This window comes from Tursiops truncatus, chromosome 14, assembly GCF_011762595.2.
Source record: "Tursiops truncatus isolate mTurTru1 chromosome 14, mTurTru1.mat.Y, whole genome shotgun sequence".
In the NCBI taxonomy this organism is placed as follows: Eukaryota; Metazoa; Chordata; class Mammalia; order Artiodactyla; family Delphinidae; genus Tursiops; species Tursiops truncatus.
In genome coordinates this window covers 53,167,445-53,194,714 of record NC_047047.1, presented here as the reverse complement: position 1 = coordinate 53,194,714, position 27,270 = coordinate 53,167,445, and the positions used below count along the sequence as shown (strand labels likewise).

At 38.5% G+C, this 27,270-nt stretch overlaps 1 protein-coding gene across 4 annotated transcripts in view; it reads left to right on the top strand.

Annotated features, from left to right (window-relative positions):
* Window positions 1-885: 885 nt before the first annotated feature.
* PPM1B (protein phosphatase, Mg2+/Mn2+ dependent 1B) overlaps window positions 886-27,270 on the top strand; it is a 91,362-nt gene continuing 64,977 nt past the window's right edge. For all 4 annotated transcript variants that reach the window (XM_033838631.2, XM_033838632.2, XM_033838633.2 and 1 more), the window contains exon 1: window positions 886-1,025. The gene's annotated coding sequence lies outside the window, so the exon portion shown is untranslated. The remainder of the gene's footprint in view (window positions 1,026-27,270) is intronic.

The following is a 27,270-nucleotide window of genomic DNA, read 5'->3' as shown; positions in this document are numbered from 1 at the left end:
GACCGTTTCCGAAGACTAGCCAATCGCTTTTCGAATACTTCCCCGCCTTTTGCGCGTTCATTTAAAAAAAGCCGGTGTGACGGACTTGGAAATTGGTTCCGTGACGGACATGTAGAGAAAGCCAATGATTGAGAGTTCGGGCCACCCTTTATACCAATAAGAAAAGACTATCGCTAGGACTCGGGCTTTGAGAGGCGGAGCGCAGGTGGGCGTTATTTGATTGACGACGGTCTCTACGTATGGCTGTTAGGGTGGGTTGGTCCCTGACGTCCGGAGGTATAGCAGAGGCGGGGCTGAATGAAGTAAAGGGTAATGAAGGGTTGGGTCTCACACAGTGGGCGGTGTTTGATGGATAGTTGACCTTGCCAATTGAAGGTGGTCACTGATGCCCAATGGGAAATTAGGAACACAGAGGCGGGGCATTGTGGGCGGGGAAAACTAAGGACGGCGGCACAGGGGCTGCGGGACTGGGAGGGAGGGCGGTGATTGACGGGCCGTCCAGCAAACCGGGTACAGCGAGATACCGCGCGGCGTGCCAATGGGTGGGAGCTGGGGGTGGGGCTCTCCGAGGGGCGGGGAAGGACAGGGTGCGGGGAGGGGGGTTGCAGAAGGAGCCGAGCGGCTGCTGCTCAATGGCGGAAAAGCCGCCGGTGTTCTGACCGCTTCGTCCCCCTAGCAGTTGCGGGGGAGTTTCCTGCCGGCGCGGCTGGAGTTTCTGTTTCTCAGGGTTCGGTGGCTGGAAGATGCTCCAGAGAGACGAGGCTGCGGCGGAGGAGGTGGCGGCGGCCGAATCGGCAACGGCGCTAGGGTGGAGAGAAGGCGGCAGCGGCGGCGGCGGCGGCGTGCGGGGCCCAACGGTGTAAACAGCCCCGGAGGCGGCGGAGGCGGTGGCCAAGACCCCGAGGGGGAAGCGGCGGCTGAGCCAGGGTCGCGCCTCCGTTGGAAGCCTGGGCTGAGTGCAGCAGAGGGGTTCTGCGGCGGGCGCGAGCGGACGCCCTAGACCTCGCCTCCCTCCCTCGCCCCAGGTAAGGCCGCTGGGCGCCCCGCCGCAGGGGGAACGGCTCGCGGGCACCGCCGAGGCCCCGGACCGTTTTCGGGGTGCCGCCGAGCTGCGGCCGGGACCTCTCCCCGCTTAATCCTCGCCTCTTTCCCTCGGCCGCGGAGCCCAGAGGAGCGGAACGCCGGGCCTGGCTCCTGGCTAGGCCCCTTCCCCAGCCGCCGCCTCCGCGCTCGGCCGAGGCTGGGAGAGCTTCGGGGCAGGGAATTTTAGTTTGCTCGAAAGCCTGGAAGTAAACTGCTTGTCCCTGTTCTCTGCGAGCATCTCTTTCACCTGAAAGCACTGGGGCTACTCCAGGCCGTAACTCGTCCCTTCCTGGTGCATGCCTGTTTGAAAACACTACCTTTTCCCATTTGTTTCCTCATTAGCTTCTGCCTTCCTCTGCGCTCCATTTCACTTCCTCGTTAAATCTTCTTTCTCGCTCTTCTGTCTGCGCGTCTCACCACCTCCTTCCTCCTTAGCGACTTTATTTAAATCGTTTATCTTTTTTTTCTCAGGAGACTCCGGTCTTCTCTTCCCTGTCTTCCCCAGCAATCCTTTTCGGGTGTCATTCTTTTTACTAGTGAAGTTCTTAAATGAAACTGCTATCGTCAGTATCCCAAATCTACCAGAGGCCCATTAAGAATAGACTCACCAGCTTTAAGTGGCAGATCAGTTTCTGATTTCACCGAGCCTAACATCCTTTTTAAAAAATTGTATTATTAAATGTAGAGTGTGGAAATAGCCCTGAAGTTATGTTTAAAATGAAGGGCTCAATGAGTGTTGGAAATAGTTATTTCATTTTTCAAGTTGCATGACCTCTAATGTCAGATTGAGCAGATCTAGAACATTTTTGCCCATCTTGTTTGGCAGAATGCTTCTTAAGCGTTTTGATAGCGGCTCACATTCATCACTATTCAAGTTGGCTTAAAAACAATTTGAAAACTTTAGAAAAAAGACATGAGAACAACTAGGAAGCTGTTTTGATGAAGTCACTGTTAAATACCTTTTAAAATAGGCTCCACATGTTTAATGTATCAAAATAAAGTTGGTGGGAGACTTGTAAAAAGGATTATTTAGGAATTTGAGTAGTCTTAAGAGTTATGTAGCTATTTTGGGAAAAACATTCTTTTTCTGTTAACAAACGTTTACAACTCCTGTGATGTGAGAATTACCGAGGTTTACTGTGGGATTAACACAGGAACTCATTTTATTTGAGCTACTGCATGGATGTGGAAGTGGCAAATTGTTCAGGTTAGCGTAGATCAGTATGTTCTAGGAGATGCAGAAACATGTTATCAACACTGAATGTTAATAGACATTATTTCATTTACTTTCTCTGTTGTGCAATAGCAAAGTTCCTATTGTTGGCCTGCTTTTAAATAGAGCATTTCTAAATAAATGGTGAGGCAAGTTGTTCTAATTATTATAGTAGTCTTTTCCAAGTGTATAGCCTTTTAAAAAGATACAGTTGCAGTTTTACTATTAAAATGGTAATTTCTTTTTTTAAAAAATTTATTTATTTAATTTATTTATTTTTGGCTGCATTGGGTCTTTGTTGCTGCCCACGGGCTTTCTCTAGTTGTGGCGAGTGGGGGCTACTCTTCGTTGCGGTGCGGGACTTCTCGTTGCGAGCAGGGGCTCTAGGCATGTGGGCTTTAGTAGTTGTGGCTCACGGGCTCAGTAGTTGTGGCTCGCGGGCTCTAGAGCTCAGGCTCAGTAGTTGTGGCACATGGGCTTAGTTGCTCCGCGGCATGTGGGATCCTCCCAGACCAGGGCTCGAACCCATGTCCCCTGCATTGGCAGGTGGATTCTTAACCACTCTGCCACTAGGGAAGCCCTGAAATGGTAATTTCTTAAAGGAATAATATTGTAGGCTTCTTGAATGGACAATGGGTTGTTTCAATAGAACTTTTGTTTAGTATTTAGAACAGATTTTGTTAGTCAACAGATTTTCTTTCAGGGATAATCCTGATTTTTACTGTGTTTCTTACCTTCTCTCAGTGTCTTCTTTATCTTTTTTTTTTTAAATGGTTGTTTGTCTTTTTTCCTCTTCATTTATTTTTGCTCTCATAAAAAGTCTTACTACAGTTTCTGCAGTGTTTATGTTGCACTGTCAGCATGGAATAGTATTTTTATTTGATCTTTCATACCCGTTAGTTAAGATTTCCCCAGTTTCTTGGACATTACCCTTTGGATTTGTTCATGTTGTGATTATTCTCTGTGATGTGACCATCAGAGCTTTCAACACCTGTTTTCTTATACTGGGTGATTTCTATAAAGACTCCAGGAACAGGTGAAAGCCTTTTCAGTTTGTCTGATAGGTCAGTAAATATTAGCTTATGTTAGTAATTCACATGTAATTACCAAATCCCTTAAGATTACAGCATTTGAAGGAATAATATAGTGTCTAAAATATCTGTGCTTCTAAGAACGCCTCATTCACAAGTTGACGAGGTCAGAAAAAGTGGCTGTCGTTGAAAGTTTATTTTCTTATAACGTACATTTTTTTAATGGAGTTTTTTGAATTAAAATGTGACGCTGATACACTATCTCTTGGCATTCGTGGAAGAGTAGGATTTGCCATAGTATTGTTTAGCGATTGTGGAGTTTCATTGAAAACTGGCTGAGCCAGTAGTGGAAAGATTGCAAACATGTCCTTGTAGATGGATTGGTAAACATTTATTGCACGTGATACTGGGAGTGAATGTTCCCCCCCATACTCAGTGGTGGTAGTTACATGTATTATCTACATTATATGAATATTTGTATATTATACGTAATTATTTAAAAGTATTTTTTGACATTATCTAGCATAGAAGGTAAATAAAATAGAACTCTACAGTAGTCCTTCATAAGATATTAATAAGGTGAATAAAATTCACTTATTAAAATATACATGGCATTTTACTTTTTTGTGAAATATGCCTTTCACAGTTCACTGATTTAAGGAAAAATTAGTAGGGAAGCAACTGAAGTATCAGAGTTCTAAGAGTTAAAATTTTTTTACGTTCCAAAAGTCTAATAGGAAAATTTATTTAAGTAATACTTAGGTTAAAATTACAATGAGTGGTAAGAGAATTTTGGGGAATATGGATTTTTGATGATTTTTCACACTGTGTGGATTAGGAGGATTGAGTGATTGGGGATATGAATAAAATTCCTAGAAATTGAGAAAACTACAAAAGTGTAATCTGGATTACTACCCATCTCACTATCCTGTACTCAAACTGAACGGTGAAGGTAAAATAGTGTCGATTTGGGGAGTATTGATTTTTATAGTTTTTGCTTGACTGTCATAAAATTTATAAAGTAACAGAGCTTGTCATCAGCTTCTAGCAGCTGATCTAACAAGTACAGGCGAAGAAAAAGATACATGGGGGCTTCCCTGGTTGCGCAGTCGTTGAGAGTCCGCCTGCCGATGCAGGGAACACAGGTTCGTGTCCCGGTCTGGGAAGATCCCACATGCCGTGGAGCGGCTGGGCCCGTGAGCCATGGCCGCTGAGCCTGCGCATCCGCAGCCTGTGCTCTGCAACGGGAGAGGCCACGGTAGTGGGAGGCCCGCGTACCGCAAAAAAAAAAAAAAAAAAAAAAAAAAAGATACATGGGGTTCATAATCTGTTTTTTATTCTTGTCTTTGTTGGTGATACTTCTTTACATCAAAACATTGATTTAAAATAAAATCACTTTTGATCTTTCCAACTAATTTAAATATGCTTATATCTCTGATTAGCCATTTTTGAATCTTTTTTTCAAATGAAACATTTCTAAGGTGATTTAACCTCCTAGTTTAGATTTGACTTGAGTTACACTTTTCAGCATTCTGTCTCTCTGGTTTGTCCCCAGACCAGACCACCAGCATTTAGACTAGAGTGATTTGATTAGGTAGTTGAATCAGTGTTATAAAAATAAGTCTTCACTGAATTCTTGATAAAGGTATAAAGCTTTCCAAAAGTGTAGTCTATCTACTGTAGTTTCATTTCTCAGGTGTTATGAAGATTTTGAGATATAGTTTTTAGTATCATCTAGCAACCTAGGAAACAAATACCATGTGGTAGCTCATACCTTTTTTTTTAAGTTTTCAAGTGTTTTATTTCTCCTCTTAAGTTTAATGTTAATGACAGACATAAACATTTTGCTCTGAATTATGGTAAGCCATGACACAGAATTTCTCAAGTAAATTTTTTTTTCTTTTACTACAGCTAACTTCTGACCACATCTGCAATATCTTAACATGATACCCTTCGTAATAACTTACTGAAGAACCCAGTAGTTTAACAATCAATTGTAGTTTTAGCCTGTTCATATATTTAGACATTTAACATGATTTGTAACATTTAAAGCATAGTTTGCCAATTTCATGCTTTTATGACTTAATAAGTAGTTTAATAGTAACTTGCTAAAAATGGATTCATAGTTTTCTTTTGGAGTATGTTAAAATATCAAGATTATATTTATTGGCTTTAAATTGATTTATTTCTTGAAAATTAAAGATCTTAAAGTTAAGAAACATAATGCTAGTTGGAAAACTTGTTTTGCATCCTTTTGAATAAAAGAAGATCTACTAAAACATGGTCTGAAGTTTAGATGAGAGAGAAACATTGCAAGACTTGTATTTAATATTAAGGAACTTGTTTTACTTTTAGAGATGGGACCAATTACTGGTAGTGATATAGGGAGGGTAAGACCTGAGTCTGGTATTGCTGGTGCTTTTTGTCTATGTAGAATGATCTCCATTTCAAAATAGGCTGTGAATGAAAAGTGCATTTGTATGAAAGAAATATGAAAAACCTTTTCTTTCATGGAAAACTGTTGTCCAATGTGGTTATGTTATTAGGTATAATCAAGTTTGTTATATAAGAAAAAAGCCAAGTGTATAGAGTTTGTTTGATAGGTAGTACATACCTGAGAAGTAGGTTTGATAAATTTGTGAAGTTCTGAAGGATTTCAAAGAACTTTTAAAAGCTTGAGGGTAATGTCACTGATTCTTAAGTATAATTGCATTTTCTTGGTGTAGGTACGTATAAGTGCGCTCCTAACCTTGAAAAGGGATGGTTAATAGATGTTCTTATGAATAGGAGAATCTAGGAGTGTCCATATTACTCATGGGTGCTTAAGCTATTTTGGCAAAGAGTTTTTCTTTTTCCCTTTTCTGATTAAAGCAATCAACTCTGAGTTAAGGAACTGGTGATATCTATTGAACACAGGTGGCCCTTCCTAGTCTCTTACAAAGAGCAAATAATTAAACTCAAAGCAACTCTAAATGGTAGAATGTGTGGGAGATCAAGTTTAGATATGAGAGGCTTCTTGTTACTTTTACTTCTCTAGGCTACCAACCCATTGAGAAGTAAAAAAATTCAGTAGAGCTTAATAGTATTTAGTCTGTGGGCTACCCTCCTCTTACGCCCCAATTATTCTTGCATTCAGAGTGCCTTCTAATATGCAATGTTCCATTCCAGGCAGGAGGCCCAACAAAATAGACACAATCCCTGCCCTCGGAGATCTTCTGTTCCGATAACAAACTCTTCCTTAATTTACATTACAACTCTGCTTCCTTTGTGGATGATTTAATTATGAGTGGGATTTGGCATGTATGGTGTTTTCTACACTTTGCTGAGAAGCTATGATTAGAGCTTTACTATTTTTGACAAGAGAGAGGGAAGAAGAGTTTTTCTGTAACTGGACAAAAACTGGAATATGAAAAGAGGAAGTAGGAAGGGGGAAATATTGTTGTACCTAAGATTAAAATGTGAGCCAAAGATAAAAAAAGAAATCCCTACATTAGGCATGAGGGAAGCTGGGGGAAACACCATGTACTGTCCAACTTTGGATAGAGGGGTTCTTGGACAGGAGAATGGGAGAAAAGATGGGAAAATGGGAGGAGGGTAAACAGGTCTCCATAACTTGGGATGTACCTATAAAATATATGTTATTATTTGTGTTTAGAAAAGACCCTGTTGTTTCTCTTCTTTTGCGAATATAGCTGAAAGATTAATGGTTGGCCAGTAGTGTCTGAAATACTGTCACTGATTTGTGACTGCTGTTCTGTCTCTAGTTATAAGACCGTTCTCTTGAAGATAGCTGATGGAGTCAATCTGTCTCTTAGGTTTATTGTGCTCATATTGATCTGTATATAGCCACTGCGTCCCTTAATTCCGTAGTTGTGGTATATTACTTGAAGTTGTGTCTTTGTCTTCCTGCATTGTAAGTTTCTGGATGAGGATGTCCTCTTGCACTTATGATGAAGTAGGTGCTTAGTTTTCTACTTCTGTTCTTTAACTTTACTAGTGATGATCCAGTTTGGTAAAGATGGCTCTTCTTGAGTTTACGCAAACATTGCACACTTATAAGCATGAGAGATCTTTGATGTTTGTTTTTGTTTTAATGCATAATGGTCTTTTGCTTTCATTAGTGAGTCATTGAGTTAGAGTTTCATGTGATCTTGCTTGCTGCAGTGAATTGAGATCGATTTTTTTATTTTAAAGCAAATCAACTTGTGTTTATTTCAGTGCCCCAATGTAAAAATGAACACTAGTTCCATTCATGACCTAAGATACCTCCTTTATAGCACTCAAATAAGCCTTCAAATTTCTAGTTTCACTTTTAATGTGTTTATCACTTTTATCAAAATTGATGTGCAAAAGAACTTGTACTTTTGAATATATTAAATTTAGTACTGTAATTCAGACCAGGTTCATGAAGCTGTTCAACATTTGGACATCTTTGAGTGCCTGTATTTTAGATGGAAAAACAAGACAAAAACAACCTTACTTGATTTCTTAAATTATCTCTTATAATTGAGTTTGTTTATATGATTCAGAATTTAATTAAAGCTTTGGTGGTTCTAGGTCCTAAATGTAAGGAAACTGAGTTTAACTTCTTTATGTTCAGCTCTTCTGGAGTGTTTTGAATCAAAATGTGAAAGTGAAATGGTAACTTTTAGCTCAGTACATAATAGAGTTAAGTTATACTTTCATTTTGTTTTTGTTTTATAAAATCTAACTCTAGTTCATAAGGGAAGTAGAGGCTTATAAGGATTAAGTGATGATTTAGAATGTTATTGCTCTTATCTTACATCTTGAGTCTTTTTCTCAGAGATAGGTTTGTATTTTAGTTCAGGTTATTTGCTGTTGTACTTTTGATTTGTGTTGCTTTTTCTGCCTCTGTCTTTGCTTACTTGATTTTTATTTAAGTACAGGGTGGCTACCAGGTCTGGAAACACAGATGCATACACAATAAATGGTTTATTGATGTTATAGAATATGTTAAAATAATATTTATGTTTTCAGACTTTATGACCATCCTACAAAGTAGAATTCATGTAGGTGGGTCTTTTGTTTTGGTTCGGATATATATTACATGGCCAAGTTACGGAGTCAGGTATAAGGTATATTTTGAATATAAAGGAGTAGAAATGCATAGTTAATTATAGAGAGCTGTCTGGAATAACACTGACCCTGGGTTTTAAGAGGACTGAAAACGATCTAACAAGGTAAAAATAAGTGTGATGGTTAACTGGTTGTGTGATATTTTGTCTAACAAAGTTTGGGAGATGCTAGATAGCAGTAGCTTCAGGATTATACTTGAACGATGGTCAGAGGTGCTGGCCAAACAGTGATGACATTAAAAGAGTATGTTTTTAGGCCTTAAATCTGTTATCTTCTTAGTCACCTAAGAATGAAAACTGGTCTACATCCACAGACCTAGGTGAGAATTACTGTTTCACAAATGTGCTTGAGGCGTCTTTTCCAAAGATTTAGATACATATTTCTGAATCTTTGCTACTCTATGCTTTTAGGTAATGCTGTAGGATGCTTGACACTGTTTTGTTGCATATGTTTGTATGTGTATATTAAGTGTAAGAAAGCTTTGTACTAGGAGTGGGCTATGTTTTTGGAAAAAGTTCCAAAAGGAGGAAGGTGATTGGAAGCATAGACTCTAAAGTCAGACCACCTGGATTTGAATCCCTCTTCCACCACTCTGTAGATGGGTAATTTAAAGCAAGTTACTTAATGTTTCTATGCCTCAGTGTTCTTGTTTGTTAAGTGAGGATATTTCATAAAATTGTTGGGTTGGGGTATTCCAGGTAGTCATTACCATAGAGCCTTGGAACATTTGAGTGCTTTCTCTTATTGCTATACTAAATGATATATGGTAAACCAGGAGGCAGAAGACCCTGTTTGAGGTTCCCACTGAACCTTTTAATGATCCTGTGACTTTGTGAGTTACTTATTCTTTCTCCAATTTAGTGGCTTTAATCTGTAATGTAATATTTTTGCATTAAGGCAGAGGGTTGGACCATCTGATGTCTTGAGGTTCTTTTGACTCTTAAATTAAGAGTTCTGGGCTTCCCTGGTGGCGCAGTGGTTGAGAGTCCGCCTGCCGATGCAGGGGACATGGGTGCGTGCCCTGGTCCGGGAAGATCCCACATGCCGCAGAGCGGCTGGTCCCGTGAGCCATGGCCGCTGAGCCTGCGCGTCTGGAGCCTGTGCTCCGCAACGGGAGACGCCACAACAGTGAGAGGCCCACGTACCGGTTAAGATGGAACTTTTACATGCACTTTATAATAATTAAAAGTTTAGGGGCTTCCCTGGTGGCGCAGTGGTTGAGAGTCCGCCTGCCGATGCAGGGGACACGGGTTCGTGCCCCGGTCCGGGAAGATCCCACATGCCTCGGAGTGGTTGGGCCCGTGAGCCATGGCCGCTGAGCCTGCGCGTCCGGAGCCTGTGCTCCGCAGCGGGAGAGACCACAACAGAGAGAGGCCCGCGTACCGCAAAAAAAAAAAAAAAAAAAAAGAGTTCTGTTTTAAGATTGTCATTTTCTACCAAAGTGTAAGCAACACAGGGACAACAACTGTGTTAGTTTTGTGTGCAGATTTATCCATGTATCTATATTATATTCTATAAATAGTTGCTGAATAGATTTTCCCATAAAAACAGTATCTTTCAGGGGGAGGAGAATAGAGAGTAAGAAGAGGGGAGGGAGGTTTGCATTCCTTCTCAAAGATTTGATGCTTAACGTGTTAAAGGTATGAACACAAATTTCCTGCTATTCAATTTTTATTTAGTAAGTAAATATTGTCTGCTAGTGTTAGATACTTTGGGGGACAAAGATTATCTGAGTCTGCCATGTGTGGTATGAGGAAAGGAGTAAACGTGTATATGAATTATTATACAAAGTGAAAAGTAAAAATGCTATAAAGGAATTATCAGTATGTTTTATATATTAAGAATCTTTATAAAATGTATAAAAGTCAAATGGCAGTATAATTAGATTGTCTTACCTTGTAATTGCCTTGTTCTCACTTTTAGAAATCAGATGCTTAAAAGGAAAAACATCAGGGTTGTGAACTTTAGGAAAGTTTAGGACCTTGAGAGCTTTTAGGGAAACTTAAGACTAATATTTGTGGAGGAGATTGATGAAAAAAATTTAATAAGTATATAATCTCATTGCATTCTGGTGTTTTTATTATGAAAATTTTTAATCCTATGGAATATTGTAACAGTACATTGAGTTCATATATGCCACCACCTAAATTCGATGGTATTTTATATTTTTGCCCTATTTGCTTCATCCATAATCTTGCCGAACCATTTAAAAATAAACTATAGACATCATGTACTTCACCCCTAAATACTTAAGTATGAATCTCCAAAAAATGACATTTTCCTCAATACTTAAAATATTTTTATCATACGTAACACAATTATCTAATCCCCAGAAGTCATGTAATCCCCAATCCAGATGTATATAGTTTTTTCCCCTCCATACCAAGGTCCAGTGAGGATCTTGTATTACATTGCATTTGCTGTTGTGTCTCAATTCACTTTTAAATTTAAACACCAGTTTTAAAAAATGACTTTCTCAAGAGACCAATTATTTTGTAAAATGTCCTGTATTCAGAATTTGTCTGTTTTTTTTAAACTTGTTTAAAACTTAACTAAAGACTGCGTTGAATTCAGGTTAAACATTTGGCCGGGATACTTCATAGGTGATGCTGCTTCGTATTACATCACATCAGGAGGTACAAAATGATTGCGTCGCACTATTTGTGGTACTAAGTTTGATTGCTGGGTTAAGGTGGTGATTGCTAGATGTCTCCATGGACAAGAAACATTTTCTCTTTTATGATTACCAGGTAATTCATGGCATACTTTGTTACTATAGAAATCCATTTCTCCTTCAGACTTTGACTTAATGGATTTATTGATTTTTTAAAAAAATTATATTTATTTTATTTTATTTTATTTTATTTTTATTTTATTTTATTTTTTGGCTGTGTTGGGTCTTCTTGCTGCGTGTGGGCTTTCTCTAGTTGTGGCGAGTGGGGGCTACTCTTCATTGCGGTGGCTTCTCTTGTTGTGGAGCACAGGCTCCAGGCGTGCAGGCTCAGTAGTTGTGGTGCACAGGCTTAGTTGCTCTGCGGCATGTGGGATTTTCCCGGACCAGGGCTTGAACCTGTGTCCCCTGCATTGGCAGGCGAATCCTTAACCACTGCGCCACCAGGGAAGCCCTTGATTTCTTTTTTAAAGATGGATCTTGACAGGGGTTATCAAACCGTAGCTCACTGGCCAAATTTGGTATGCTGCCTGTTTTTGTAAATAAAGTTTTATTGGAACACAGCCATGCTCATTTGTTTGCATACTGTCTGGCTGCTTTCCCACTACTATGGCAGGGTTGAGTAGCTGTGACAGAAACCATATGGCCCTGCAAAGCCCCGAATATTTACTATTTGGTTCTTTAAAGAATAAGTTTGCTGACCCCTGATTTGTATTCTTCTGTTTTTCTCATTATGTTGCTAGTAGTGGTATAAAATTGGTGTTTTATATAATTGGTGTTTAAGTGTTGCCTCTCCTGCATGCTGATGTTATTCAAGGTATAAAGGTTGCTTTTCGCATGATTAAAATTGTGAAGTTTTTGCTTATGTCCCCCAAACCATAAAGTATACCCAGTTATAGTGCTATACATGGTATACAAAATCATATATTAAAACAAATATTTCAGGCATAAAAAGAATAAAGAACATAAAGTACCCACTACCCAGCTTATTTTAGGGTATGGAACACTATCGGTATAGTTGAAGCCCTTCTGTAATCTTCCTGGATACCATCGTTTCTTTCCCACTGTCTTGAATTTTGTGCCTACCCTCACATATACAATCTCCATGTGTATCTATGTGAAAATAGCGTATAGGACTGTTTTAAGATAGTTTATAGCTGCTGAGCATGATTGTATATGGAATTTTTTAAATACAATTAGCTTTTTTTACTTAACATTTCTGCAAAGTTTTTCCTTGTTGATCTATTCCTCTTTTTAAATAGTATTGCATAGTATCCCATTGTGTGATCATAACACATTTTGTCTAGTGTTTCTGGATGAACATTTGGATTATTTTTGTATTTATATACAATTGTGCTGAAACATAATTTACATCTTTTTGTATATATGTGTGAGAGTTTCTCTAGAGCACGAAGTTAGGAGTATAACTGCTGAACTTAGGTTATTCTTATCCTACAACCCACCTAAATATTTTGAAATTCTCTCCAAAGTGGCTGTACCAGTTTATACTCTGGCCAGTGGTATATAAAAGTGCCTGTTGCTCTATGTCAATATCAGTGCTGTCCTATATAAATATAATGTTGGTCATACATGTAACTTAAAATTTTCTTGTAGTTACATCATGTATTTTATGTTTAACAGCAAGTCTCAATTTGCATTAGCCACATTTCAGATTCTTACTAGTCACAAGTGGCTAGTAGCTACTGTATCAGACAGCACAGCTCTATATCCTTGTCTCCATTTGGTACTGAGAATCTTTCCCCCCTCAATGTAATGAGAGAGAAATTATGTTTCATTGTGACCTTAATTTTGCATTTTCCTATTACTGTGAGGATGAACATTCTCATATGTTTATTGGCCATTTAAATTTCCCCTTTTGTGTATTTGCTATTATCATTTCCCCTATTTTCTATTTTCTTGTTTGTTTTTTTCTTTTTTTAAAATTTTATTTGTTTTTTTTTTGGCTGTGTCAGGGCACTCGGGTTCTTCGTTGAAGCAGGCGGGATCGTTTGTTGCCGGCGGGTTTTCTCTTCTCTAGTGGTGGTGCGCAGCCTCCAGGGCGTGTGGGCTCTGGCTTAGTTGCCCCGCGGCATGTGGGATCTTAGTTTGCTGACCAGCGATAGAACCGGTGTCCCCTGCATTGTAAGGCGGATTCTTTACCACTGGACCACCAGGGAAGTCCCTGTTTTTTTCTTAATGACAAAATCTTACTGGCATAGATATGGATTTACTTTGCCATTAGAATGCTGGTGTTTTTGTTAATCGTGTTTAAGAGTTTTTACGGATTAATTAGACAGTATCTCTATAAAATGACACATTAAACATTTTAACCTAAAGCCAGTTTTAAAATGACTCCAAAAGTATTTGGATTGAAGTGAATCCTTGGAAGAATAATGCTTGAATGGTTATATGAGGGAGAGAAGGGGAACACAGTGATTGCTTTATACTTAACAATCCTTTGTGTATATTTGTTTTCCTTCCCTTTGCTCGGGGCTTAGTCTTGCTGCTTCTTTCCTTGACTCTAATCTCAAGGACCCGTAGGAAGAGCTAGGCGGAGTGGATTCTGGCCTAGAGCCAAAGATGCTTTCAAAAAGGGCTGTAGGGCTCCACTGAGGTAGGGAGTTGGGGATGCTTTATGTTGCATCTGGAAACAAACCAGGTGACAAATTCATTAGTGTGTCCTCTGTCTGCAGTTAAGTGGATGTAGTTGTCTGGGTGCTTTAAATGTGAAATGCAAAAAGTAAAATTCCTGGAAATCCAGAACTGCCTGTACTTAATAAATGTTACAGTGGATGATAGGGGTTAATCAGTCTTCCAATATAATATTTTTGTGAATGTTGGAATGGCTGACAGGATATCTTTTCTTGAAGAAGTATTTTTTACCTTACTGTGTATTTTACTCAATACTTGCTAGGTGCCAAGGTCACAGATTAGGATGTGAGGGGATAAGGAAGGTGAAAATGTTAAAAGGAATATGAATGATTGTATAGGAATGGTGAGAGGGTGGGGTGAAAGGTTGAAGAAGGCATCAAGGAGGAGATGTTATTTCATAGGCGTGTTGAATGATTTGGTTAGCTTAAAGAGATAGGGCAAATTGTGAGGTGGGAGTAAGCATGATGTACGTGGCCTGTGTAAGTCCTCGGCTGGGCAGGTTAGAGACGGTTCCAGACTGGATATTTTGTACTCAATTTTAGTTGAGGAGTGGGAAGCAACTTTATCTTTTGGGAACAGGTAAGGTATGTTTTAGGGAAATCAAGTTGGTGGTAATCTGTAAGGTGGATTGAAGGAAGGGGAGATTGAAGTCAGGGAGACCAATTAGGAGGCTGTTAGATAATCCAGAGAATAGGTCATAAGGCTCAAGATTATGATGGAGGACAAATGAGATACTTAAATGGAAGATGTGTTGGGACATGGTGTGTAGTGACTGGATTTATATAAAAGATTTATGGTTTCTAGCCCAAGTTACTAAAAGAGAGATTACGAATAGGTAGATTAACAGGTAGTTAATACAAATAGTAGTTAGATTGGGATATGAAGGTGGTTTGGGGGCAGAGATGAAGATTTTGGTTATGTTATGTTTAAAGAGCTGTGTACAGCAACCAAGCTTAATGATTAAAATCCAGACTAAAATTCATCTGAGAAGTCAATCTAGAAGTGATGGTTGAAGCAATGAGATTGGATCAGAGGGCAGATACTATGTTTTGGGTTGAAGGCTAATTACTGTTTTGGGGGGCCCACTTCCCTCTTGAATTTAGGAGGCTGAAGGAAAAAGTATGAACATGAATGATTGTGTTTTGAATTCGAGTGTTTTGAAAGTCAGCAGAAGTGTCAAGAGTTTCAGGAAGGGAGGAATTATCAGTAGTGTGAAGTGCCACAAAGTACCTTGTCTTGAGAAGCCTCCTTTTTAGGACCAGACTGATATATGAGCTAATTTTTTTGAGCAGGAGGCTATTCTACCAAGCAAAGCATCAGTGTTTGAGTTGTTTTGCCAGGAATATTGGGGACTTTTGTACTGATATGGTTATATATTGTATCTTTTTCTTATAAATTTATTTACTTTATTATTTTTGTCTGCGTTGGGTCTTTGTTGCTGCGTGTGGACTTTCTCTAGTTGCGGCGAGCGGAGGCTACTGTTTGTTGCAGTGGCTTCTCTTGTTGCGGAGCATGGGCTCTAGGCACGCGGGCTCAGTAGTTGTGGCATGTGGGCTTTAGAGCTCAGGCTCAGTAGCTGTGGCACGTGGGCTTAGTTGGTCTGCGGCATGTGGGATCTTCCTGGACCAGAGCTCGAACCCGTGTCCCCTGCATTGGCAGGAGGATTCTTAACCACTGCGTCACCAGGGAAGCCCTGATAATGGTTATATATCTTGAGAAAATATTCTCTGTATGAAACATTCTAGATAAGTTGTTCATACTATGACCATGTTCCAGGGTAAAGTAAATTCACTTTGGTGAATATTAGGATTATGATTGTACTTTAGAGTCATGTTCTGTTCTACTTCACTAATTTCTTATAAACATAGCACTAAAATGATTAGATAATCAAACCTGCAAATAAAATTTTCTCCAAAAGCTTCATGAAACCTTTGCTCTCTGATTTTTATTTATTTATTTATTTATACTTTTTGTAATCTGGAGTCATTTATTTAGGATGGAGAAGAGGACAAAGAACAACCAGAAGTAAAATCATGTAGCCCTGAACTTATTTTTTGTCATTGCTAATTGAAAAACTATTGGGATTAGGAAGAGCAGTTATTTTATTCGTGAGCTGCTTTGCTGAAGTTAAGAAAGGTCATTTCTGTCAATATGTATGAAGTCAGTCTTGTAGTAAAATGAACAAGCATAAAATCATGACAAAGTCCAAGTTACCTTTAGCCCTTGTTTCATCATCCAGGTAGTCAAATAGAGGTAGGACATGAACTCCCTCTGATTTCAGCAGCTTGAGCTGAAAAAGACAGTGTTAGGGTCAAGGGGGAAAATGCTTTAACCTTATAATATCAAGCTTTTAATGGACACATGCAGGTAGCTGGTGATGTGTTCTTTATACCAGCCTAAACTACTTTCTTTGGGCTTTCCTCAGCCTTCTTCCAAATCTGAGGGCCCAAAATTTTCAAGAGCCATGGAAGCAATAAAAAGGAACAAGCTAATGATAAACACAACATGGATGGATCTCTGAAACATTATGCTAAGTGAAAAAAGCCAGACACAAAGGAGTACATACTGTATGATTCTGTGTACATGAAATTTTAGAAAAGGCAAAACTACTCTGACAGCAGATGAGTGTTTGCCTAAGTCTAGAGGTGATGGGGAGATTATCCTCAAAGGGGCACAGAGGAACTTTTTGGAGTGATAGAAATGTTCTGTATATTGTGGTGGTGGTTACACAAGTGTATATGTTTGTCATAGCTCGTCAAATTGTATATGTAAAATGGGTACATTTTATCATACGTAAAACAACAGCAGCCGGGGTCTTCAGCAACAAGGACAAGTTGGGCAGCAGAATGGAACTTTATGGATTGGACTCTAATCCGAGGTTTTCGTAGTGAAGTGACCTGTTTTTTGACAGTAAAGCTATCTAACACTGGTGTTACCTCTTCATGTGTCCTAATAGGGAGTTATACATATGAGAAGGTAATTCAGACAAATGCAGTGGTTTTACTATATTGGGAATATAAGTAAACATGTATATATATAAAATCAACTAAAATGGTCTGATAATATCTAGTTTATTTAAAACTTTTTTTTGGTTTGCTGGTTTCAGAAGTCATTGAAAGGATTTCAGAAATGAAAAAAGCTTTTAAAGAATATTTAAATAGTATAGTTTTGCCTAGTTGGAAAAACTTCAGAGTTCAATACATTATCCATAGGACAGTCATTCTCTTAAACATCAGGTATTTTCTAATGTCAGTTTATATATGAATAGTTGATCTGGGACATAAAGTGTACTTTTTTTTTGCTATTTGAACATATCTGATTTTTATGTATTATGTTGCTTATGATAGACTAAGGTATGATTTGTGGATTATAATGATAATAATAGGTAATACTTGTAAAGCACTTTATGCTGGACACTGACCTATGCAGTTAGCCTGCACTGTCTTTTTCAGTTACTACAACTGCTCTGTGATATAGATGCTTTTATTACTCCTGTCTCTTAGATGAATACATCATGGCTTTGAGGAAATTAAATAATTAGGTCAGGGTGACACAGTAAGTGGTTGAGCTGGCATTTGAATTCAAGTTTACTTCGTTTTAACGCCCATACCATTTTGTTTTTATTTTTTTTAATGTAAAAAAGAAGTCGAGGGGGGAGTGGTAATTTAAAAGAGAGGGCATGACTTGGGGTTTCTGCAGATCCTGTGACTCATAATAAGTGTACCTTTGGTACCAAAGAATCTGACATTCCTAGCTTTTGATACCTCATGATGGCAGGCAGTGCTTCATGGATCTGGTCATGATGGCCGTTGGGAATGAGGTTTCTGTCATTCCTAAGGTCTTTCACGCAACATTCTGGCTCTGTGCCTTCAGGAGACCCTTTCTCCTCTTTCGCTTCCTCATCCTCACGTGCTTATGTCATTGTCTCAAATCAGGTTCCCCTGGAAGGCCTCATGGGAACAATATTTCCTGAGTTCTTTCATGTTCATAAGAGTTTGTTTATGCTCTTGTACTTGAAAATCAGTTTTGCTGTATGTAAAATCTATGAGAAACATTTCTTTCTTTGCATATCTTAAAGTATCATTGTTTTCTGGCATAGAGCATTGCTGTCAGTTTGATGAAAATCTGACAAAGCCTGAATGCATATTCTTCACAGTTCAGATATGCATGTAGTCTAATTTTTAGAGTACACTGTACATATCCAAGCAGTGATATGTTTTTGTTTTCTCATTAAATTGGCAGCTAAAACGAAATACCACTGTCAACAAAGCTGTTTCCATTTTATGACCTACTTTTTCCTTACTGAAGGACTATGGGAGGGATTAAGAACTGGTACTGTTACCCCAAATTTGAAATTTTTAGCTATGCTTTTGAGTTAGAAAAAGAAATCTAGTTATTCTCGTATGTGGTGAACTTCACTTATAAATTCATTTCACAAAATCTGACTTACTGAGTTGTTTTCATAATCTAATCTAGAGCTATAGTTTCCAAATTTGGGGAGATTCTTAACACTACGCAGCATATTTTCATCAGTAACATCTCTTTATTACTGGAGCTGGGTGTAGTCAATGCCTAGTTACCCAACTATAATGAAAACTGTTAAAACTATCAATTTAACAATTATTCAGACCCTTTTGAACTTTCCATATCTACTATTATTTCAAAAATCTTAAAACAAATGCCACTCATATAAGAATTCACCAGAGTTGATTTGGAGGCAGAGAGAACTTTTGATTTAATTCTGAAAGCATTAAGAATTGGAAGGAAGGATGAGAGCCAAATGTTGTGTTTAGTGAGAGGGAAAAGTACTCTTCCTTTGCTTCTTATTCAGAGACTAGTGTTTAGGATTTGATGCAGATATTTGTGAAAGAATATGTTCTTTAAGGCTCTGGATTGGTATTAATACTGTGTGACTCACAAGTCCCAAGCAATAAGCTTTGTGGGGGTTTTTTATTTTTATTTTTTTAACATCTTTATTGGAGTATAATTGCGTTACAATGGTGTGTTAGTTTCTGCTTTATAACAAAGTGAATCAGCTATACATATCTATCTATCTATCTATCTATAGCTATACAGATATATCCCCATATCCCCTCCCTCTTGCGTCTCCCTCCCAGCCTCCCTATTCCACCCCTCTAGGTGGTCACAAAACACCGAGCTGATCTCCCTGTGCTATGCGGCTGCTTCCCACTAGCTATCTATTTTACATTTGGTAGTATATATAAGTCCATGCCACTCTCTCACTTCATCCCAGCTTACCCTTCCCCCTCCCCATCTCCTCAAGTCCATTTTCTACATCTGCATCTTTATTCCTGTCCTGCCCCTAGGTTCTTCATAACCTTTTTTTTTTTAGATTCGATATTTGTGTGTTAGCATACGGCATTTGTTTTTCTCTTTCTGACATACTTCACTCTGTATGACAGACTCTAAGTCCATCCACCTCACTACAAATAACTCAATTTCATTTCTTTTCATGGCTGAGTAATATTCCATTGTATATATGTGCCACATCTTCTTTATCCATTCATCTGTCGATGGACACTTAGGTTGCTTCCATGTCCTGGCTATTGTAAATAGAGCTGCAGTGAACATTGCGGTACATGACTCTTTTTGAGTTACTGTTTTCTCAGGGTATATGCCCGGTATGGGGTTGCTGGGTCATATGGTAGTTCTATTTTTAGTTTTTTAAGGAACCTCCATACTGTTCTCCATAGTGGCTGTATCAATTTACACTCCCACCAGCAGTACAAGAGAGTTCCCTTTTCTCCACACTCTCTCCAGCATTTATTGTTTGTAGATTTTTTGATGATGTCCATTCTGACTGGTGTGAGGTGATACCTCATTGTAGTTTTGATTTGCATTTCTCTAATAATTATTGATGTTGAGCATCTGCTCCGTTTTTCTTTCTCAAGATTGCTTTGGCTATTCGGGGTCTTTCGTGTTTCAATACAAATTGAATATACAATTCAATACAAATTCAATCCAAATTGTGCCATTTTTCTAGTTCTGTGAATAACGCCATCGGTAGTTTGATAAGGATTGTATTGAATCTGTAGATTGCTTTGGGTAGTATAGTCATTTTCACAGTGTTGATTCTTGCAATCCAAGAGCATGGTATATCTCTCCATCTGTTTGTATCATCTTTAATTTCTTTCATCAGTGTCTTATAGTTTTCTGCATACAGGTCTTTTCTCTCCTTAGGTAGGTTTATTGTTAGGTATTTTATTCTTTTTGTTGCAGTGGTAAATGGCAGTGTTTTCTTAATTTCACTTTCAGATTTTTCATCATTAGTGTATAAGAATGTCAGAGATTTCTGTGCATTAATTTTGTATCCAGCTACTTTACCAGATTTGTTGATTAGCTCTAGTAGTTTTCTGGTAGCATCTTTAGGATTCTCTATGTATAGTATCATGTCATCTGCAAACAGTGACAGCTTTACTTCTTCTTTTCTGATTTGGATTCCTTTTATTTCTTTCTCTTCTCTGATTGCCGTGGCTAAAACTTCCAAAACTATGTTGAATAATAGTGGTGAGAGGAGACAACCTTGTCTTGTTCCTGATCTTAGTGGAAATCGTTTCAGTTGTTCACCATTGAGAAGGATGTTGGCTGTGGGTTTGTCATATATGGCCTTTATTATGTTGAAGTAAGTTCCCTCTATGCCTGCCTTCTGGAGGGTTTTTATCATAAATGGGTGTTGAATTTTGTTAAAAGCTTTTTCTCCATCTATTGAGATGATCACATGGTTTTTCTTCTTCAGTTTGTTAATATGGTGTATCACATTGATTGATTTGCATATATTGAAGAATCCTTGCATCCCTGGGATAAATCCCACTTGTTCATGGTGTATGATCCTTTTAATGTGTTGTTGGATTTTGTTTGCTAGTATTTTGTTGAGGGTTTTTGCATCTGTGTTCACCAGTGATATTAGCCTGTAGTTTTCTTTCTTTGTGACATATTTGTCTGGTTTTGGTATCAGGGTGATGGTGGCATTGTAGAATGAGTTTGGGAGTATTCCTCCTTCTGCTATATTTTGGAAGAGGTTGAGAAGGGTAAGTGTTAGCTCTTCTCTAAATGTTTGATAGAATCTGCCTGTGAACCCATCTGGTCCTGGGCTTTTGTTTGTTGAAAGTTTTTTTTTTTTTTTTTTGCACTACACGGGCCTCTCACTGCTGTGGCCTCTCCCGTTGTGGAGCCCAGGCTCCGGACACGCAGGCTCAGTGGCCATGGCTCATGGGCCCAGCCGCTCCACGGCATGTGGGATCATCCCGGACCGGGGCACGAACCCGTGTTCCCTGCATCGGCAGGCGGACTCTCAACCACTGCGCCACCAGGGAAGCCCTGTTGAAAGATTTTTAATCACAGTTTCAATTTCAGTGCTTGTGATTGGTCTGTTTATATTTTCTATTTCTTCCTGGTTCAGTCTCGGAAGGTTGTGCTTTTCTAAGAATTTGTCCATTTCTTCCAGGTTGTCCATTTTATTGGCATAGAGTTGCTTGTAATAATCTCTCATGATCCTTTGTATTTCTGCGGTGTCAGTTGTTACTTCTTCTTTTTCATTTCTAATTACTGATTTGAGTCTTCTCCCTTTTTTCCTTGATGAGTTGGGCTAATGGTTTATCAATTTTGTTTATCTTCTTAAAGAACCAGCTTTTACTTTTATTGATCTTTGCTATCGTTTCCTTCATTTCTTTTTCATTTATTTCTGATCTGATCTTTATGATTTCTTTCCTTCTGCTAACTTTGGGAGTGTTTTTTCTTTCTCTAATTGCTTTAGGTGTAAGTTTAGGTTGTTTTCTTGAGATGTTTCTTGTTTCTTGAGGTAGGACGGTATTGCTATAAACTTCCCTCTTAGAACTACTTTTGCTGCATCTCGTAGGTTTTGGGTGGTCGTGTTTTCATTGTCATTTGTTTCTAGGTATTTTTTGATTTCCTCTTTGATTTCTTCAGTGATCTCTTGGTTATTAAGTAGTGTATTGTTTAGCTTCTGCGTGTTTGTTTGTTTTTTTTTTTTACAGATGTTTTTCCTTTAATTGATATCTAGTCTTACAGCATTGTGGTCAGAAAGGATACTTGATATGATTTCAGTTTTCTTAAATTTACCAGAGTTTGATTTGTGGCCCAAGATATGGTCTGTCCTGGAGAATGTTTCATGTGCACTTGAGAAGAAGGTGTATTGTGTTGTTTTTGGATGGAATGTCCTATAAATATCAATTAAGTCCATCTTGTTTAACGTGTCATTTAAAGCATGTGTTTCCTTGTTTCATTTTGGATGATCTGTCCATTAGTGAAAGTGCGGTGTTAAAGTCCCCTACTATGATTGTATTACTGTGGATTTCCCCTTTTATGGCTGTTAGCATTTGCCTTATGTATTGAGGTGCTCCTTTGTTGGGTGCATAAATATTTACAATTGTTATATCTTCTTGGATTGATCCCTTCCTTTATCATTATGTAGTATCCTTCTTTGTCTCTTGTAATAGTCTTTATTTATTTATTTATTTTTTAATAGTCTTTATTTTAAAGTCTATTTTGTCTGATCTGAGAATTGCTACTCCAGCTTTCTTTTGATTTCCATTTGCGTGGAATATCTTTTTCCATCCCCTCACTTTCAGTGTGTATGTGTCCCTAGGTCTGAAGTGGCTGTCTTGTAGACAGCATATATACGGGTCTTGTTTTTGTATCCATTCAGCCAGTCTGTGTCTTTCGGTGGGAGCATTTAATCCATTTATATTTAAGGTAATTATCGATATGTATGTTCCTATTACCATTTTCTGAATTGTTTTGGGTTTGTTATTGTAGGTCTTTTCCTTCTCTTGTGTTTCCTGCCTAGAGAAGTTCCTTTAGCATTTGTTCCAAAGCTAGTTTGGTGGTGCTGAATTCTCTTAGCTTTTGCTTGTCTCTGAAGGTTTTAATTTGTCTGTCGAATCTGAATGAGATCCTTTCTTGGTAGAGTAATCTTGGTTGTAGGTTTTCCCCTTTCATCACTTTAAATATGTCCTGCCACTCCCTTCTGGCTTGCAGAGTTTCTGTTGAAAGATCAGCTGTTAACCTTGTGGGGATTCCCTTGTATGTTATTTGTTGTTTTTCCCTCGCTGCTTTTAATATTTTTTCTTTGTATTTAATTTTTGATAGTTTGATTAATATGTGTCTTGGTGTGTTTCTTCTTGGATTTATCCTGTATGGGACTCTCAGCGCTTCTTCAACTTGATTAACTATTTCTTTTCCCATATTAGGGAAGTTTACAACTATAATTTCTTCAAATATTTTCTCAGTCCCTCTCTTTTTCTCTTCTTCTTCTGGGACCCCTGTAAGTTGAATGTTGGTGCGTTTAATGCTGTCCCAGAAGTCTCTGAGACTGTCCTTAATTCTTTTCATTCTTTTTTCTGCTCCGCAGTAGTTATTTGCACTATTTTATCTTTCAGGTCACTTTTCCATTCTTTTGCCTGTTATTCTGCTATTGATTCCTACTAGAGAATTTTTAATTTCATTTATTGTGTTCATCATTGTTTGTTTGCTCTTTAATTCTTGTAGGTCCTTGTTAAATGTTTCTTGTATATTCTCCGTTCTATTTCCAAGACTTTGGATCATCTTTACTATCATTACTCTGAATTCTTTTTCAGGTAGACTGCCTATTTCCTCTTCATTTGTTTGGTGGGTTTTTACCTTGCTCCTTCTTCTGTGTGTTTCTCTGTCTTCTCATTTTGCTTAACTTACTGTGTTTTGGGGTCTCCTTTTCGCAGGCTGCAGGTTCGTAGTTCCCATTGTTTTTGGTGTCTGCCTGCAGTGGCTAAGGTTGGTTCAGTGGGTTGTGGAGGCTTCCTGGTGGAGGGGACTAGCGCCTGTGTTCTGGTGGATGAGGCTGGATCTTGTCTTTCTGGTGGGCAGGACCACGTTCAGTGGTGTGTTTTGTGGTGTCTGTGACCTTATTATGATTTTAGTCAGCCTCTCTGCTAATGGGTGGGGTTGTGTTCCTGTCTTGCTAGTTGTTTGGCATAGGGTGTCCAGCACTGTAGCTTGCTGGTCGTTGAGTGGAGCTGGGTCTTAGCGTTGAGATGGAGATCTCTGGGAGAGCTTTTGCTGTTTGATATTCCATGGAGCTGGGAGGTCTCTGATGGACCAGTGTCCTGAACTCTACTCTTCCACCTCAGAGGCACAGGCCTGACACCTGGCCGCAGCACCAAGACCCTGTCAGCCACACGGCTCTCTCTGGGCTTCTATTTTGACAGCAACAACGTGACTCTGGACAGTGTAGACCACTTTTTTCACCAATTGGCTGAGGAGAAGTGTGAGGGCGCCCAACGTCTCTTGAAAATGCAAAACCAGTGCTGCGGCCGTGCCCTTTTCTAGGATGTGCGGAAGTCTTCTCGAGATGAGTCTGGTAAAACCCAGGAGGACACTGTGGAAGCCGCCATTCTTAGGGAGAAGAACCTGAACCAGGCAGTATTGGATCTGCGTGCCCTGGGTTCTGCCTGCGCAGACTCCCACCTCTGTGACTTCTCTAAGCAATAATCTTTGAGTATTTGTGTCTTCCCTCAGCTTTGAGAAACTGTTTTTCTTGTATTCCTTCTTTGTTAATTAGTTCTCTTGTTCTGTTTCTGGAATACTTATTTCATCCGTTGTTGTACTTCCTAGATTGAACCACTATGATGTGCACTTTTTTTTTTTTTTGTATTTGTCATACAATCTGGGAGGTTGCTTTGACTTATTTAAACTCCCAAACACTCTCCAGCGAGGGTTTTTTTGGTGTGGGGGTGGGAGTGGTAGAGGTAATCATATATTTAAATCTGAAGATCTATTTCTCATCCTGTGTTCCATTTTCATAGCATCCTGTTCTTGTTTTATGGAAACAAGAACCAATATCTTATTCAGTTTCTAAGGATTCTGACTTCTGATTTTTTAAAAATCCCCTTTTGTTGTTGAAATTCCCTTTACAGTGGTGTCTTTGTCCCCTCCCCTACTGTTTATCATGGTCTTTGCATTTCATGCTGCTAGGTTTCCTTATATGTCTAATTATCCTTGGCTGTCTGTTCATTCTTACTCTTAAATATGAGCAGAAAATTCATCTTAAGTTTCTGATTTTTGTTTGGGGGTAAAAGTCTGACAGAAGCTTTTCTGCATACGGACTAGGTGTGAACAGAGGGTGAGGTTAATGGTTCTCTATAACTTTCACTAGCTCCCCCTATTTTCATTCATGTACAGTCTCCCATTTTACTGTGTCCCCGTGCAGGCTGTGTCTGAGTTCTGTCCAGGAGTCTCTCCCCACTTCTAATTTGTTACTGGCATATTCTAACTGCCAATCCTTCCATTCTGTTTTGTTAATCACCATGCTTCCATCTGCTTTATACCTTGCAAAGATTTTTAATATCTCTTCCCATGGATGGTGCACCTCTTACTTCCCTCTCCTGCCTCCTAAGTTGTCATTGTTTTTTCTACTTTAAAAAATTCTTTTACTATCATTTTGAATGGTGTATTGGGAGGGATTGGAGAAAATGGCTGCATTCCATGTCTTGAACTAGAAAATCGTTTATCACTTGGGTTAATATATCAGTATGAATCATTATTTTCGTTACAAAAATATTTCACTAAAGATTAAGCTACCATAGGGCATTTGTTTGTGCACAGATCATTATTTGAAAATAGGAGTATAGAGAAATTTAAAAATACTGGATTTTGAGAAAATACTGAAACTTTTAAGTCTCATGTCTTCTTTCCTATAGCACTTTTGAAGCTTTTCTCCCATTTACTTGTTCCCATTTTTTGAAAGATTTTTTCTTTTCTTTTGAAAATAATTTTAAAGAACTCTCAAAATTTAGTAGGCTGATGAAGTTAAATGAGTTAATCTCTTATTTATAAGTGTTAGACCAGGCGTCTGTTAAAACAGAAGTGACATTTATTTTGGCTAAACAGTTTCTGTTCTACATATGTGTTTACATAGCATTTTCACACTCCATAAATTGAACAGAGCAAGTGGGTTGACTAAATTTTACTGTAACATTTGTCAAGGAAATGGGTATAGATGACCATTCAATAATAAGAGAAATTGTTGCAGAATTATTCTGTTGAAATTTTATAGGGGTGTGCAGCTTTTTGAACAGCATGAAAATTTTCTTGCAGCGTGAAAATTTAAATTGATTCTTGACATAAGGATTTATGTGCCCATCATCAAGATTTAATGGACATTAAATTTTGCTGTTTGCATCAGACTGCTCTCATAAAGAATGAAAATGTTACCAGCTTTATCTGAGTATTATCTCACCCCATCTCCTCTTTCCTAGAAGTTAACTATTATCAAGTGGGTCTTGATAGTAGTTTTAGTTTTTATACTGCTTAAGCATGTTTTTAATACCTTTGCTGTTTATTCGCACATCTAATCTGTTTATTGGTTTGTAAGTTTTATAATTTTACATAAATAGCGTCACACTGTATGCATTTTTTTTCCAGCTAGCTTTGTTTTTGAGATTTATTCATGGTGATACATGTGCATGAAACCCATACTTTTAACTTCTGTATATGTTACATTGCATCAGCATCACTGGCTGCTTCTCCTTGCATAGAGATGAGAATTTCTCTAGGGTGAATAGTCTGTAAACCAACAATTCCATGGGAAGTTATGTGCATCTGAACTCTACCAGATATTACTCTGAGATTTCTGATGCTGTCTGGTTCCTGATTCTCTATGTGTGACCTGTTCTTTTCCCTCTGGGAATTTTCAGGGTTTTTATGTCACCAGTGTTTTGAAATTTCGGTTACCTTTTTTGTTGTTCTTGTGGTTGTACTTTCATCAGTTACTAGGCACTTTCAGTCTTGACATTTATACTTTTTAGTGCTGGGAAACTTTTCTGAATCATTTCTTTGATAAAGTTCTTCTCTTTGTTTTTCTTGTTCTTTCTATTAGTTGGACTGATCTGAAAATTTTCTTAGTTTCATTCTCTCCTATTTTAAGTCTCTCTGTTGTTGTTTTTGGCTGGGTGTGGGGGTAAGGTGCAGAGAATCTTTTTGGGGTTGTTTTTCCAACTTGATTTTGTGACCTTTTATTGAAAAACGTCTGTCCTCATTTTAGTTCCTAAGAGTACTTTATTTTTCTCTGAAAAAAATTTTTATAACATCTCATTCTTGTTTCATGAGTACAATACTCTTATTTCTCCTGATGATTTTTTTTTTTCTACTCTCTTTTCTCTCTGATTCCTTTTTGTTTCTTTGATTCTGTTTTTCGTGTTGTATGTTTTCCTTCTATGTCTGGTAATCTTTGGATGCCTATTCATATTTGAATTTGGAAGCCTTATGTGAATGGATGGAGACTGTCATCTGGCAGGCCTCCCTGTAGGGTGACCTGACGATTTTGTAGAGTGTTCCTGTAAGTAATCTGTAAGGGATTTTACTGAATTTTCCTCAGAGAGCAGTAGAGCTGTTGCCTGCCTGAGGTTTATAACATTTCTGGAAGTCGAGTTGAGAAAGAAGGCTGAGGGTTTCACTAAGACTTTTTTACTCTGACTCTCAACTCAATCTGTCTCTGAATCCAGAGCCCT